Below are 15,925 nucleotides of genomic sequence, written 5' to 3' on the forward strand. Positions count from 1 at the left end.
TAAGAAGCAAGCAAAGAGGGTCATCCGGCAAACCACATACTGGTGGCCAGCCCTGAAGACCTATGAAATGGCTTTGTTTGCCGCCAACCTCCACCCACTGGCTTGTTTTAATTAGAGAATTAATAGTCCCTTATGTCAGCTAGGGCTACAGCTGCTTCAAGCCTCACCCCACCCCAGCACCTGGGGGAAGAGTACTCAGTCACCCTATTGTGGGAGCGTGAGGGGGCAGCCCCAAGTACTGGCCCTAGCCCCCGGACTAAACCCAAAGCTCTATTCGCTGACAGTAGCTCCCAATTACCGAGCACCCACTCACTGTGTGCCAGGTATCCCTTGTCATAGTGCTAATCCCTAAAACTACTCTGTTAAGTGGCATAATTATAGGGCCCATTTCACGGGCGAGGAAACCAAGGTTCCAGGAGTTCAAGTGACTTGCCTGAGACCAAAAGGCTAAAAAATTGCAGTGCTCACTCTGCCTCCAAAGTTTGTCCTTTTTCCTTTGAGCATGTTGCATCACTGCCACCCAAATCCAGAAAAAGGGGGCCAGAGTTGTCACTGAGCTCCTGGGAAAGGCCTTGAGCTGCTGCTCAGGGTCTGAACAACTCCTTTCTGTCAGTGAGGCCTGAGCCCGAGCCTGCCTCTCAGGCTCCCAGCCAGACAAGGATGGCCCCTCTACCCTGACACACATTCTGAGATTTGTTACGGTAACCAGCTGAGGGAAGGCCCAGGAACCTTCCAGCCCACACTCTGCCCCCTTCTCACCTGTCCTCCACCCTGGAAATAACCTGCTGATGACAGCTTCCACTATTAATATAGAACTAGAGGCAATACCTAAGATGTGTTCTGGCCAAGAAGTTTTAACCAGAATCTAAGCAAACCTTTTAGATCTAACTTTCAGTTTACAGGAAATATACAGATAATGGAACAAGTTAAATGACAGTCTGGGGAAATAATTAGACAAATTCATGGTCTGCAATAGTATATAAGATATACAGGTCAGTACCTGTCTCTTTGAAAATCGACAACTATAAAAGGTGAAGTGATTATGGTTGTTGTTAAAATGGGTTTATTAAATAATTTATTAAGTTATTTAATATTAAATTTAATAATTGATTTATTAAATCTAATTATTAAGTTATTAAAATAGAATTGAGAGAAATAACAATAAAATGCAAATGTATGAGCCTGATTGTGTCCTCGTTTCAAAAAACCAACTTCAAAAGATATTTGGGAGCAAATGGGGAAATTTGAACATGGCCTTTTTATTAGATTAAATTAGATAATTATTTTCATTTTGTTAAGTGTGACAATGGTATTATGACTATAGAGGGCAATATCCTTACTTTCTGGAGATGTACTTAAAGGAGAAAAGTCACTGTTTATAATTTACTTTAAAAGGATTCAGAGACATAGAGATAATACGGAAGTCCGTAGATAGATGATAAATGAGCAAATATGGCAAAATTTTAATCATTTTTTAATCTGGGTGGTACATATATGAATATTCTTTGTACTATTCTTTCTACTCTTCTGTGTGTATTTTAAACATAATAAAAATGTGACTCGGTCAGTTGAGCACCTGACTCTTAAAATTTTGGCTCAGTCTGTGATCCCAGGACCCTGGGATTGAGCCCCACATTAGGCTTCCTGCTCAGTGGGGAGTCTGCTTGTCCCTCTCCCTCTGCCCCTCCCCTCTCATGCTCTTGCTCTCTCTCAAGTAAGTACAATTTTTATTTTTTTTTTTAAATCTTTTTTTTTTTTTAAGATTTTATTTATTTATTTGTCAGAGAGAGAGCGAGCGAGAGCGAGCACAGGCAGACAGAGTGGAAGGCAGAGTCAGAGGGAGAAGCGGGCTCCTTGCTTCGCAGGGATGTGGGACTCGATCCCAGGACGCTGGGATCATGACCTGAGCCGAAGGCAGCTGCTTAACCAACTGAGCCACCCAGGCATCCCTATTTTTTTTTTTTAAGATTTTGTTTATGAGAGAGAGAGAGAGAGAGATCACAAGCAGTGGGAGCAGCAGAGGAAGAGGGAGGAGCAAGCTCCCAATGAGCAGGGAGTCCAATGAGGGGGCTCTATCCCAGGGCCCTGAGATCATGAGCTGAGCCAAAGGCAGCTACTTAACTGACTGAATCACCCAAGTACCCCTAAATAAAATCTTTTTGAAAATGGGGGAAAAAAACCTTTCATAACAAGAAGTTTACAGACCAAATGAGGATGACCATAGTATGAAGACCTGAAGCCATGGCCTCTGTTGGTGAAGTTTTTTTTTTTTTTTAAAGACTTTATTATTTATTTGACAAACAGAGATCACAAGTAGGCAGAGAGGCAGGCAGAGAGAGAGGAAGAGAAGCGGGCTCCCTGCTGAGTAGAGAGCCCGAAGTGGGGCTCAATCCCAGGACCCTGGGATCATGACCTGAGCCGAAGGCAGAGGCTTTAACCCACTGACCCACCCAGGCACCCCTGTGGTTAAGTTTTGCCCACCTGGTCCTTTCCCTTGCCATTCTGCCCAGCTATTGGGCTCCCCTGCTATTCTAGCCTGGACTCTGAGGCTTGAATGAGCTCAGACTGCTGAGGCTTCTAGAACCAGACCAGGAAGAACTAGTTCTGGGGCTGGACAACGAAAGTGGGATTCCTAAATGGTGACCTGGAGTGAAGATAAATGTGTCTCCCATACAGGCAGCCCCTGAGAGAGAGAGAGATCGAGAGAGAGAGAGAGAGACCCTATACAGAAAAGTGGAAGCCCCTCCCGGGCATCACTCTCAGTGAGAAAAGGAACAGTTAAACAGTAAGATTTAAAAAAAAATAGTACAGTAAGATGTAAATTATCAATCAATATACTGTACACTTTAGGCTTACACAATGTTATGAGTCAATTTCATCTCAATAAAACTAGACAAAATAAATAGCATAGTATGATAATGGGCAGCAAGGCTGGGCCCTGAAGTTAGAACCATTTACCAGAGTAGAAAGTCATTCCTGGCTCTAAAGATCAAAAATAAGGGGTGCCTGGGTGGCTCAGTGGGCTAAAGCCTCTGCCTTCAGCTCGGGTCATGGTCTCAGGGTCCTGGGATGGAGCCTCCGCATTGGGCTCTCTGCTCAGCAGGAAGCCTGCTTCCCCGCCCCCTCTCTCTGCTTGCCTCTCTGCCTACTTGTGATCTCTGTCTGTCAAATAAATAAAATCTTTAAAGATCAAAAATGAGGTTGATATTCCCCAATTGGCAGACTTAGCATATTTTCCATAAAACACCAGTGAACAACTCTACAGGGCTTGAGAAAATTATCATGTAACTCATATGAAAAAGTGGGCCAAAAATACAGATTTGGGGGCACGTGGGTGGCTCTGGGATAAGCCTTTGCCTTCAGCTCAGGTCATGATCTCAGGGTCTTGGGATAGAGTCCTGCACAGGGCTCTCTGCTCAGCAGGCCTGCTTTTACCCTTCCCCCCTGCCTGCCTCCCTGCCTACTTGTGATCTCTTTCTCTCTCTCTCTTTCTCTCTCTCTCTCTCTGTCAAATAAATAAATAAACAAAATCTTTTAAAAATATACAGATCTGAAGAATATTTTTGGAGATTATAAGCTCCTTGAGGAGAAGAATCATGCCTGGTTTATCTATCTCCCCACCAAAACCTCCATTACTGTAGGATTTTGCATACAATAGATACTCTTAAATTTCTTAAATTTGATTGGGATAAGCAAGCAACGAAGTCAACCGCAGAAGCCTGGCTCCCTGCATTGGCCAGAGAGCCCTGTATTGATATCCCTGGGAGGCAGACGGTCATCAAGCCCGACCAGCGGCACACAGAATGGAGGAACATAAAGCCTCAGAAGCCAGCTCCCAAGAAGTTCAGCAGTCAGATTGATACTGCTGGGTTGCAAAGGGCTGGAGTGGGGACCACAGGGGTCTGGGCCTTGGGCATTTGCATCACCAATGCTGGGGCAAATACCATCTGCAAGTAAAGAATCAGCCATATCAGCCAAGACTGCTTGAAATTTCTCTAAAAGGCTGGTGCTGGCCTTGGAGTTCAATACTGGCTCTGCCAAAAATGTATTGATCTTTGAGCATAAATTTCCTCACCTAAGATGGAGATTTTTTTTTTTTTTTAAGATTTTGTTTGTTTATCTGACACAGAGAGAGAGACACATGGAAATAGAGGGAACACAAGCAGGGGAGTGGGAGAGGGAGAAGGAGGCTTCCTGCTGAGCAGAGAGCCCCAAGAGGGGCTCTATCCCAGGACCCTGGGATCATGACCCAAGCCAAAGGCAGTGGCTTAACCAACTGAGCCACCCGGGTGCCCCTAAAATGGAGATTTTAATAGCACCTCTCTCATAAAAGAACCCAATAAGATAATATTTGTAAAATATCTGCCAACATTCATGGCCCATATATCAGACACCCAGTAAACAGTAGCTGGTATTACTATTGTTCGGACTGCAAACACACTTGACAAAGCTTTTCTGAGTACAATCTACCTAGATACTTTTCTCATAGCTAGTTTTCTTAAACATAAGGAAGAAATTCCACTGGCACCTTCTTTTCCCACGTTCATTAAGGTTGTAGGGAGACATGGGAGATGTATGACAGAACTGTCCTCTCACGGTCTCATACATAAACTCTGGCCCCCAACAGGTCAGTCAACACTATAGGATCAGAACCAGATCATTTCCGTCCTTGGTACTCCTTCGGGTCCAGCAATGTCGGTCACAGACTAACCTCTCAGAACAAACATCTGAAGCCCAAGAGCAGTGATGTGACTGTTATCAGTGGCGCTCAGGGCACTTCCCTCAGAAGGCAAAGGCTTACGCGGTGCAGGAGGTGTATGGAAGGACCAACGTGCCCAGGAAGCGCTGAACGATGGTATCCTGGCTCTTCTGCCCTTTGGAATTCCTGAACTGTAAGAGCGAAGCTTCCAGAGCTTCCTCCTGATGAAAGTTTTAACTGGGGCTATGGTCAGAGCCCCTGGGGTCAGGAAAACAAGCAGTCACTGGAGCTGGCTGTGTTACTAACCACCAGGGAGGTGTTATTTTATTGGGTTACCTGGCCTCTGCAGAAGGAAATGGGCTATAGGCAAAGAAATTAGCATTCTAAAAGCAAGAACGTAGAAAAGGACAATGAAATCAGAGCCTCCCACCCCACGCTTTCCACAGCAAGGCCCAGAGCAGAGAGGTGCCTGGCCCTCCACCACCTCACTGGTTAGCAGCAAAGCGGGTACTAACTAGAAGTTAGAAGCTGACCCCACACACCCAGCCCTTCCCACTGGGGCCAGCCTCTTCCAGGAGGCTGTCTGTCCCCTTCACCACCGCACAAGACGGTCTCACTATTCTGCCTTGCCCAAATCTGTATGTCAGTCTTCCCACAGGCCTCTGCCAGGCTTCCCACCCTGTGGGCACCATAGTTCTAAGGGGCACTGTGCTCAGAGAGCAGCAAGCTGGGACTTGTGGTCTTCCTGAGTTGTTTTTGGCTGCTTCGGGGAGCCCGTGGCCACCAACTGCATCGGAGACGTTAGGGAAAGGCATCTGCGTTTCGTACACGGTCCTCAGTCCCCAGCCACCAGGCTCGGTGCCAGGGAAGCAGGCCCTTTGTCAACAGAGATGCCCCGGCTTTGTGCGCCAAAACGGAGGCAGAGAAAGTCCTCAGGCATCAGACCCGCCTCCAGGGGAGGAGGGAAAGGGAGTCCTCTACGGAGGTTCCCATAAATGTTCTCATCTAAACAAACAACAAGAAAATAGTAAGAGGGAGAAAGAGCCAAGGGGCGGACCTAGCAAACTCCAGAAACTGCAGTATAAATGAAAGCGTGACTTTGCTCCGGACACTCCCGTGCCGAGAGCGGTGGTGTGTTTACCAACCAGGTCAAAAGACATCAAGCCCAGCCCTGCTGCCAAATGATTTAGCATGGAAATGAGGCAAGCACTGAGGCGCGAAGGGGACCAATAAGGTCTTGGGCAGTTGAAGAGGGAAATCCAAACTGGGCTGACTTGAAAGTGAAGGGAGTCAAGGGGGAGACCAGAGCAGGGGTGGGTTCAGCTATCTCTTTCCCGCCAGGGACGGTTTTCATTGGCTTGGTCCGTGCTGATAGGAAGGTGAAGAGCTAGCTGGTTTGGCCCCCTGAGGACTGTGCCAAGTCACACGCGGGAGCACAGCTCACTGAGGCCCAGGAACATTTATGTGAGTGTGTGCCCGGAGTAACCCAGCAGGAATGCCTACCCATAGTCACTGTGGCGCTGAGGCCGGGAGGGCATTGCCAGGGTGTTTGCGCGGCGGAGGTTTGCAGATGGGCCCCAAAGAAACCTTTCTGAGTCGGGGGACAGCAGGCTATCCCCCCGTGAATCACTCTCCGGTGGTTTTGCTTTAGTTTCAGAACCTGTGGTAGGGCAGAAGGACCGGGAGGGCCCCTGGCCGGGTGGCTTTCTCTCCTCCCAGCTGCTTCTGTCTCTCTCCCAGGCTCCTGGACACAAAACAGCTGAGCAGATAAACAAGTCACCACCTGCTCCCTCCTCTCCCGTGACACCGCCCCTGTCCCCAAGTCCCACCCCTTCTTCCTAGCATTCTCTCCCTCCATTCCTCCCCAAGCCAAACTTCCCGGCCACAGCAGCTGCAGCCGCCTCTCCCCTCCTGTGCCCGCTTCCCCAGCACACCCTGCATGGCCCCCCTTCCCCCCACCGTGCTCCCCACCAATGGCAAAGGAGGAACATGTGTACAGAGCCCTGGGCTCTCCCTCCTCCCGGAGCCATTTCAAACAAAACAGTTGTGCTTTCTGAAAGTAATGCGTGGAGCTCTGTGTCCCCAAGGAAAATGAGTTTATGGTATCCACAGCCCCGGAGCCAGTGACGGTCTGGCCACTTGGCTCACAGCCCCTCTGCCAGACATGGGAGAGCTAGAAGCGAGGGGTTCATCTGAGCAGAAGCCAGGAGGGGCCCAGCTCCATTCCAGGCCGCGAGGGAGGCAGATCCCTGGGATGGAGGGCAACAGGAAGCCACTCCAAGAGGCCGGGAGGCCAAATTTCGAATAAAGGCCACCTTTCTGGTAGCCTGCCTGTGCTCACAAGCACCAGCGCATGTGCACACATGCAGACATACACACATACGGTGTATTCTTATTACCAAAATAAAGGTTGTCACAACAGACTGGGTTCAGTAGTCAGAAGCTCCGAGTTGGTGCTGTTTAATAAGTCCCCAGTGTCTGTGGTAGCCATTACTAAAGACCTCAGTGGGTGGGGGAGACAGGAGAGGAACCCCAGAGTGCCTCCTCCCAGGGAGGGGAGCTGTGCTGGGAGCTGGGTAGTGAGGACTCCCCCAAGGACTCCTTGGCAATTTAGAATTTAAATTTGGGTTACTGCTGGCTCACCTGAGATCTCAGAAGCTTAAGCCACTGAAACTGGGAAGTGAGTGGACCAGCCTGTCTTCACCTCCAAGCTTCTCTATTTCCTGAGAGTTCTTTCTTTTTTTTTTTTTTTTTTTTTTAAGATTTTATTTATTTATTTGACAGAAAGAGATCACAAGTAGGCAGAGAGGCAGGCAGAGAGAGAAAGGGAAGCAGGCTCCCGGCCGAGCAAAGAGCCAGATGTGGGGCTCGATCCCAGGATCCTGAGATCATGACCTGAGCTGAAGGCTGAGGCTTAACCCACTGAGCCACCCAGGCACCCCGAGAGTTCTTTTTTTAAAAAGATTATAATTGAGGTATACTTAACATACAACTCAGAGGTCTCCTGTACTATTTTGTGGACAAGCAGGGAGTGGATCAGAGGAAACAAATCTGGCTTCCATTTGCCAAGTGTTACGAATCTGTCTGCTTGCTCAATGCTATTTTTGCGGAAAGTAGCAGCAGCACAAGACTGGATAGCAGGCACCTGGGTTTGAAACAAGTGAATGGTGGGATGCCTGGGTGGCTCAGTTTGTTAAATGTCTGCCTTTGGCTCAGGTCATGATCTGAGAGTCCTGGGATAGAGCCCTGCACTGGGCTCCCTGCTCGTGGAGAGCCTGCTTCTCCCTCTGCTATTCCCCCTTCCTGTGTTTTCTCTCTCTCCCTTTCTCTAATAAATAACATCTTTAAAAAAAAAAAAAAAAAAAAAACCAAAACAGTGAATGGCGGTATGACCTTGGGCAAGTCCCATAACCTCTTTGAGCTTGTTGTCTCTTTGGTAATACCCCACAAATTCAACTACTCCATACTTCTCAGGTGAAGTGAAATGACAAGGCAAAGTTAATGAAACACAGCTCACACACCAAGCATTCTGCTGAGGCCCCTTTTGGTGCTCGATAAAATTGTTTTTTCATATTCTGTAGGAGACAAAATGGAAATACCAAATGGAAAATGGACAATGGAAATGGCAGGCACCAAACCCAGTGACTCTGAAGAGGTCAAAGTAGACCTACTCACTGTGTGGGATGGGAGGAGGCAGGTGAAACTTCTCTAGGAGGACGTCTGTGGACAGTTCTTCGCTCCTCCTTGGAAAGCAGGGTTTCCCAGCCAAGGCCCTACCAACATTTGGGACCAAGGAAGTCTTTGTGGTGGGGGCCCATCCTGTGCATTATAGGATTTTCAGCAGCATCTCTGGCCTCTACCCTTGAGATGCCAGTGGCACCCTTCCCCCCAGTTATGAAAATCAAACTGTCCCCAGACACTGCCAAGTGTCCCCTGGGAGCAAAACAGGCCCTGGCCAAGAACCACCCTCATGAACTGGGAGCAAGCACATGTCTCCTCTTAGGAGTCCAAGGCTGTGCGCCTAGCAGGGAGTCAGTACATGTTAGAAGGATCAGTGCTCACCGATCCCTTTCTTCTAAGCAAGAGAGAACTTGAGAAGGAAGACATAGTCTTGGAGAAGGCAAGGAGTAGCCCCTCTCTCAAATATGTGGATGGGGTGGGGGAGAGGGAGCAGCAGTTGCTGTTAAAGGGTGGGCAAGAGGGGCTGACCCCCCCACACACCTTCTACCAGGGGCACTGCCCTGGAGGAAATTTCCCACTGTTGGATTTTCATCTCACCTGATTTGAAGAAAGGAGGTGAATTTGTGAATCAGATTGGAGAATGACGCAGGGTGGTAGGAGTCCGCTCTGATCTTGCCCTTGCTTTGTAACTAATGAGATGTGTGCCCTTGGACAAGCCATCTCGTTTCTGCAACTGTTTCTCTGGCTGTGAAATGTGGGAGTTAGAGTTGATGAGTGCTAAGGTCCCTTCCAGCTGTAACTTCTAAGGCCTGCAAGCACCACAAATGTGATTAAACCAACTGACTAATTAGGGCGAAGTAAAGTTCAATCTTACTGCACCACAAACCAGCATGTAATTCTCCACTTGTCTTTGTTAACAGCTGTTGCTGCCAGAAAATCTTTCATAGCTTCCTCCTATATGGGAAGCACTGGGCTAGCCCCTGTGGGCGAAAGAAGACTTTCCCTCTTTCTAATCTAATTCAAGATCAAAATAATTCCAATAAAAGGCCATGACTGAAAAATGCCTCATACTCTCCAATGGCTTCCAAGTAAGGCCAACCTGAGTTAAAAGACTGCCTCCACACTCCGTGCCCACAGGCAAGTCACTTAATCTCTGCTTCTTCATCTGTAGAATGGGCACAACAATAGCCCCTATGTCACAGGGTAATTTTAAGAGTTAAATACAGGCAAGAAAATTAGCATGGTGGGGCGCCTGAGTGGCTTAGTGGTTAAGCGTCTGCCTTAGACCTGTCGTGATCCCAGGGTCCTGCGATCAGGCCCTGCATCAGGTTTCCCGCTCAGTCAGAAGCCTACTCCCTCTCCCACTCCCCCTGCTTGTGTTCCCTCTCTCGATGTCTCTCTGTCAAATAGATAAATAAAATCTTTTTTTAAAAAGTCTCAATTAAAGAAAAAAAATTAACATGGTGCTTAGTATGAATTAAGTGGAAAAAAAAAAAGATGGGAGTGCCTGGGTGGCTCAGTCGTTAAGCATCAGCCTTCGGCTCAGGTCATGAGCCTATGGTCCTGGGATTGAGTCCCACATCAGGCTCCCTGCCCTGTGGGGAGTCTGCTTCTCCCTCTGCCTGCTGCTTCCCCTGCTGTGCTCGCTCTCTCTCTCTCTCTCTCTCTCCCTGTGTCAAATAAATAAATAAAACCTTAAAAAAATGTTCACAGTAAATAATTGTTGCATACTCTAGACCAGGCACTGTGCTAAGCCTGAGAATCTGGATATGAGGACAGGGCTCCTGCTCTGAGAAGCTCAGACGGTGGGGAAAGAAACAAGGACAAGCCACTATGCCCTTCAAGGGCTGTGACAGAGCAGGGTACAGCCAATGGTCTTCACTCAGGTGAAGGAGGCAGAACATTCCAGATGAGAGAACACATGTGAAAAGGAGCCGAATGCTCCTTTTCGGCTTCTGTAGCACCACAGGCTTCCGATCATGGCCGAGTATGCATGCGAGGGGGTGGTGAGTAAGCCTGAATGCTCGTTCCTCAGAGAAGGGACCTGCACAAGAAACACTTCCACTTTGTCACGTACACTCTTTCCCTTTTTGACACCACTGCTGGGTGGCTCAGAGCTGATTTTTAGGCTCAGTTACACACTTGCCTGAATCTAGGTTTTCTGCTGTCATTATTCTCTTGCCCCACTTTCCTTTATAGCTTGGATCTCAACCATCAACCTGGGGTTTGGCTCTATGGTATGCTGCCATTGGTTATAAGTTGCCTTCATTCCTTTCTGAGCACTGACGGCACATCAACGAATGAATGATGAAATACAGAAGTGCATGGATGAGAATGAAGTCAGACCAGGGTGGTGAGTGTGGCTCATTCCCAGCCACATCCCCATTGTGGGTCCAGGTTCTGGCCCATCTAGGAGCTCAGTAACCTGCTGCTTCAGAGAGTGGTATCAGGAGTACCTCACCTACAGGAAGCCCTCCCTGTAAGATACAAAAGAACCGGCCTAGAGGACCGTTCACAGGCTCGAGGACGCATTTGGTGTGTCCATGCTGGACTTCTTTGTATGCTGTTCCCTTCTTGTCTAGGCTGGAAGCCTTGCTGTTCCAGCCACGTGGGAGGCTATGCTTCACGGGGTTTGCCATATATTTCACTGTCTCCCAAACTGCGCTTAGCACAGAGCTGGCCACAAAGCAGCTTCCCCAAATTTCTATGGTTTCAGCCTAATAAATGCATGATTCTTTGTAGTTGAACAAGGGTGAGCACCTACCTGGGTCCCTTCCAAGTCTGGCGGGAATTGTTTCCTCCCTGCCCACACGTCCCTATTCCATAGGGAATAGCATTTCTTTCACCCACCCAGTTAATCGAGGAGTTTTTGCTGGATGAAAGAGAGAACTGCTTCTTACGAGTCTGCATTGAAGCCTTTGTGCATTTTTATCAAAGCATTATTTGACCCCTTCCCACAATAGGCAGGGAAGGCAAGAAGCTGCCAGTCCTCTAGAGAAGGGACAGAGACTCCCAAGGAGGGGATGGCAGGCCTGTAGAACCGGCTACCAAGGCTGCTTTCATGCTGGGTAGACCTTTCCTTTCACTTTTTTCAAGTGTCAGTTTCAGGCCAAGGACAGGACCGATGACTCAAGGAAGACTCATGTTCCTGCTGTGCTCAGAGGCCTGGCCTCTCCCACACCATCCTTCCTTCCTCTTCCTCTTTCTTCCTCTCTCTCCCTTTGTCTCCCTGCCTCTCGCAGTGAAAGGACTCCCTTGACAAGAGTATCAGGATTCAGGGGCTGTGTCCTGGGAAATTATAGGATCTTCTCCCCTTTCTCTTTTTAAGGATTACACATTCCGAGTGGGCTGGCTCCCAGGGTCTGCCCAGCTGCCACATGGCTGGAGGATGCAGAGGTTTCTGGGCTTGGCCACCCAGGGGAGGGTGGGCAGGTCACCAAGTGGAAGCTTCCAGGACTGCTCTCCCTTCTTTTGACATCCAGAGACTGCCCCTCCCCCATTCTGAGATCCCTGGCCCTCCTTGCGGGGTGGGAGTTGGGGGTGCAGTTCAGGTCTACCCTCCCTGGTCAGGCATCTGGCCACCAAGTCTCCTTCCACTCCAGGGACAACTACAGGAAGAAGGAAAAATGGGAGACACTAGGTTATTTGTGATCTGAGGACTCTTGTTTAGAAAAAGAAGCATTTTGCAATGCATGCATATAGCATATCATTATGCTGTTTATCTTAAACTCATACCACATTACATGTTAATTACATCTCAATAAAACTGGATTAAAAAGAAAGAGAAGCAGGCCAAGGGGGTAGATGAGATTAGGAGACCAGCAGAGGGGAGAGAGTCAAGAAACGAGGGTCTCTGTAAATTCCCTGTGGCTGTGGGCTCTGGGTTCTGGCCACCAAGAATGCAATGGAGCCAACAAGACTCTGAAGATGTAGCCTGAAACAGGTCTTCTTTAGAAAACTGGAAAGGGTCAAGGGTCATCGGACTGTCGCAGTGGGTAGAGCATTCGACTCTCAATCTCGGGGTCATGAGTTCAAACCCCGTGTTGGGCATGGAGCCTACTTTAAAAAAAAAAAGAAAGAAAGAAAGAAAGAAAATTAGAAAATGAAAATAGTGACTCTGGGGTGCAGGAGACTGAGCTCCTCCATCATCAGCAACATTTTGCTGGTCTTCTCTACTGATAATCAGAGCAAGTCATCCCTCAGTGTAAAAGTGCACTTTTGTCCCCTAATTTGAAAGGCTTGGAAAATGTGACTTCGTTTTGGCCATTCCCGCCACTCATGGCCACTGGAGGTTGTGGGCGCATAGCCTACTGGAGGCTTAGGCAAAGCCCTTCTCTTACAGGTGGGAAAATGATGGCTGAGGGGTCACAACGTCCCAAGTTCACACGGGGGCTTTCGTGGTGGAACACATTCCAGAACTCAGGTCCTGACTCAGCTTTCCTTCCCCCAACTGCTCCTCTCACCCCTCCATGCCAGAGTGGGGGTGGTGGTTTAGGGGAGTGGGGTAGGTGGGGGATGCTGGCCAACTCAGTGAGGGCAAAGTGATTTAAACAAACAAATAAAACAGACTAAGAACAAAAGGTGAATTGGTAGTAGGCTGTGGGTGTGGAGTTGGAGTGGCTTCTGAGCTCTTGGGGCTGAGGCTGGGAGTAGAAACAGACCACTTTTGGCCTTTGAGGGTCTCTTAAATGCCAGCCACTGTCAGCCTTCCCCTGTCTTCCAGGCCAGGGCTGCTGGGACACTTGGTATTTTCCAGGACACAATCTTGAGCACCTTAAAAGAAGATCCAAAGGGAACTGGGATCAGTGTCTGGCTCAGATTTCCTTACTCTGAGCCGGACACAGTCTTAGGAAACTGCCCACACTGCACAGTCCTGTCATTCAGATGAAACCTAAAACCCAAGGCCGGGGGAGTCACACGTGGTCACCAAGGACACCCCAGCCTGGGGCTAAGCCAAGGGCATTCGCCTGGGCAGCTCGGGGACTGCTCTGCTGCTGGGATCAGCCCATTCCTCAGACCCGCAGCACCACCACACCCATTCCCTCTCAAGACCCTTCGCCGGTCCCCCTCCGGTCACAAAATTCCCTGCGCTTACCTTGGGGCTCGCTCTGCTGTGGCAACAGCATGCAACTTCCCAGGGTTATGAGAAATAACTTTCCTAAAGAGTGTCACCAGCTGCAGACGCCCCTGTCATAAACTGTCCCCGCTCTAAGCCGCCTAGGGCTTTTATCCCCTCCCTCTTAGCTACTCATTACCCAGCTTAATTAGGCCAGGAAATGCTCACGCAGAGGACACTCTCGGCGGGAGGCAAGGCTGGAGGAGAGATTCTCGGCAGCTCCACTTCCTGAGGCTGGAGCTGGGGGCTGGGGAGGGCCCGGAGGAGGGCTGTGGAGATGGCAGGGCTGTGTCCTCCCGAGAGCAGCTGCTGGGAAAGAGGCAGAGACGTGCACATTTGCTCCCCCGGCCCTCCAGGGAGCTGAGGGTTGCACTTGTTTACGGAGCAGCACGGGATCTGAAAGCTTGCAAGTGCCTCCCCGCTCCTTAGTGAGACAGCCACCCTCCCCCCAATGACCACGTAGAGTGTTTCAGCCCAGTCCCCATCAGAGTTAGACCGAGCCCGACACTGCCTCCGTGTTCGGCCAACCCCTGACCTTCACCCTAAACCTCTTAGGTCCGTCATTGGGGTGGCCGGGTAGGCCTCCCCAGGAAGATAACGCCAAGGCTCTTGGGAGCTGGAGCCCAGGATCGAGTCAGACTTTCTGCCACAGTGGTGGGTGAGGGGTAGGTGACAGTGTCTAGGGGTTACCACATGGGACTGACAGTCTCAAGTCCAGCCTTATGTCCTCTGGAATTCTGTGACCTTGGATAAACTGTTTCATCTTTCTGAGCCTCCGTTTCCTGAGCCACACAGACCCAGAGTACTGTCGACCCTTTGCGAGGCTGAGACCATCTACTACAACCTCATGGCAGAAACAGGCAAACGGTCAGGAAGAAGGAGCTGGCGTTCCCCATGTCAAGACCGCAGCCAGGGGGCTTTGTCTTCCATCCAGGGGAGGAAGTCTGCAGCCATTGACTCCCCAGCCCTGCTTTTCTTTAAGGGATACTTTAAAAAATGGGGAAACTAATATTAGATCTCCTCTGATCTGCTGGGGCTGTTCATGCTTACATTCTCTCACTTAATTATTAAGTTACCTGTTGGAGCTTCCGCATACAAGTGAGTGACCTGAAGCTCAGAGAGGGCCAGTAACAGCTAGCAAATGGCAGAGCAGATCATGGGCGATAGGATCTGGGAAGTCTGAGGCTGCTATAAGGCCTGGAAATGTCAGAAGGCCACCAGCCTACAGTGAGGAGGGTGACCTGAATCCCAGTCCCAGCAGTGGGATCATCACTCTCCAAGAGGGGATTTTGAAGGCTTAGAGTGAGATTGTCCTGCCAGAATGTGTCTGTCTGGGGAGGCTCTCCTGTCCTGCAGAAAACACCCACCCCTGACCTTTAAGCTCTGGAGCCATCTGGTTCAACAGTCCCTGGTTTATGGTTTTGTGCCTTGCTGCTTCCATGGAATCGGTGTTTTCTGAGAAAATGTGCATTTCTTGACCCGTGACCTCATTTCCCTCACCTGGAGGAAGACACTGTGATCTCAGCTCTCAGATGCCCAATAGCACTGAGATGAGAAGGTTCACAAATAGCTTTGAAAAGTGCTTCCCATTCCACCAAGAAAAAATAACAATGTTCCACAGTAGAGATGGGGTGGGGGCTGCTGAGGAGGAAGGGGTCCCTCCAATTCTATCCAGAGGAGGGCAGCAGTCTATTTACCCAGGGAACACCCAGTGATCCAGGTTCTCTCCCAGGTCCCCAAGGGAATCTTTGTCTGCTTTTGACACCCCCAAGGAAATGCACCCCTGCCTCCCCAAACTCCTGTCCATTGGTTTGGGGGATCCACCGTTTCAGGGGTCCATGATTGAGGGACTTGACTTGGGACTGAACCACTGAAGTGGTTCTCACTTGCAATCCATCAACTCAAAGGAAGCTCCTAGTCTAGCAGTCAGAGGCAGACAGAACCTCGGAATCCTGACTAAACCCTGACTAAATCTCCAGTGTTGTCACTCTGGGCTTGCGATCTGAGGTAAGTGTAGTTGGGGTAAAGGAAACAACTTAGCCGCTTCCCAGGATGCTAGAAATGCTAGAAATGCCATCAGGCAGAACTGCCCTGCCACTCCAGGGAACAAAACTCCAGTGAAGTCCCTGGGAGGCAGCATGGGCTTCCCCTCCAGAAGGCCCTGAGCACTGGCATCGTCAGTGAGTCATTCAGGCTGGCCGAGGAGGCAGGGCCCAGGCAAGGCGCCCGACCATGGGGGCTCACTTGAAGAAAGGGGTAGGCTGGCCTTTGCACTGGGCAAGGCTCAGGGCCGGTGCGGGGGAGGCTTTCCACCCTGGGGCTTGGGTCACAGGGTCCTGTGAAGGAGAGCTCCAGAGGGAGTGGCCGGGGTGGGGGAAGTGCGGGGAAGGGGCGGCTGGCCCACAGAACCAGGCCCCCCCAGCTCTGGC

The 15,925-nt window shown here is 49.7% G+C and overlaps 2 long non-coding RNA genes across 2 annotated transcripts; both read right to left on the bottom strand.

Moving 5' to 3' along the window:
• Positions 1 to 3,232: 3,232 nt before the first annotated feature.
• On the bottom strand, positions 3,233 to 9,160 carry LOC309868364. Its single transcript, XR_014313656.1, has 3 exons — positions 8,978 to 9,160; positions 8,375 to 8,472; positions 3,233 to 8,274 (listed from the first exon to the last, which is right to left on the bottom strand). It is a non-coding gene; the product is annotated as an uncharacterized lncRNA (long non-coding RNA).
• Positions 9,161 to 12,077: 2,917 nt separating this feature from the next.
• Positions 12,078 to 13,807, bottom strand: LOC309868361. Its single transcript, XR_014313650.1, has 2 exons — positions 13,476 to 13,807; positions 12,078 to 12,439 (listed from the first exon to the last, which is right to left on the bottom strand). It is a non-coding gene; the product is annotated as an uncharacterized lncRNA (long non-coding RNA).
• Positions 13,808 to 15,925: the final 2,118 nt, after the last annotated feature.

The sequence above is a fragment of the Mustela nivalis genome, assembly GCF_964662115.1.
Source record: "Mustela nivalis genome assembly, chromosome: 7".
NCBI classification, from domain to species: domain Eukaryota; kingdom Metazoa; phylum Chordata; class Mammalia; order Carnivora; family Mustelidae; genus Mustela; species Mustela nivalis.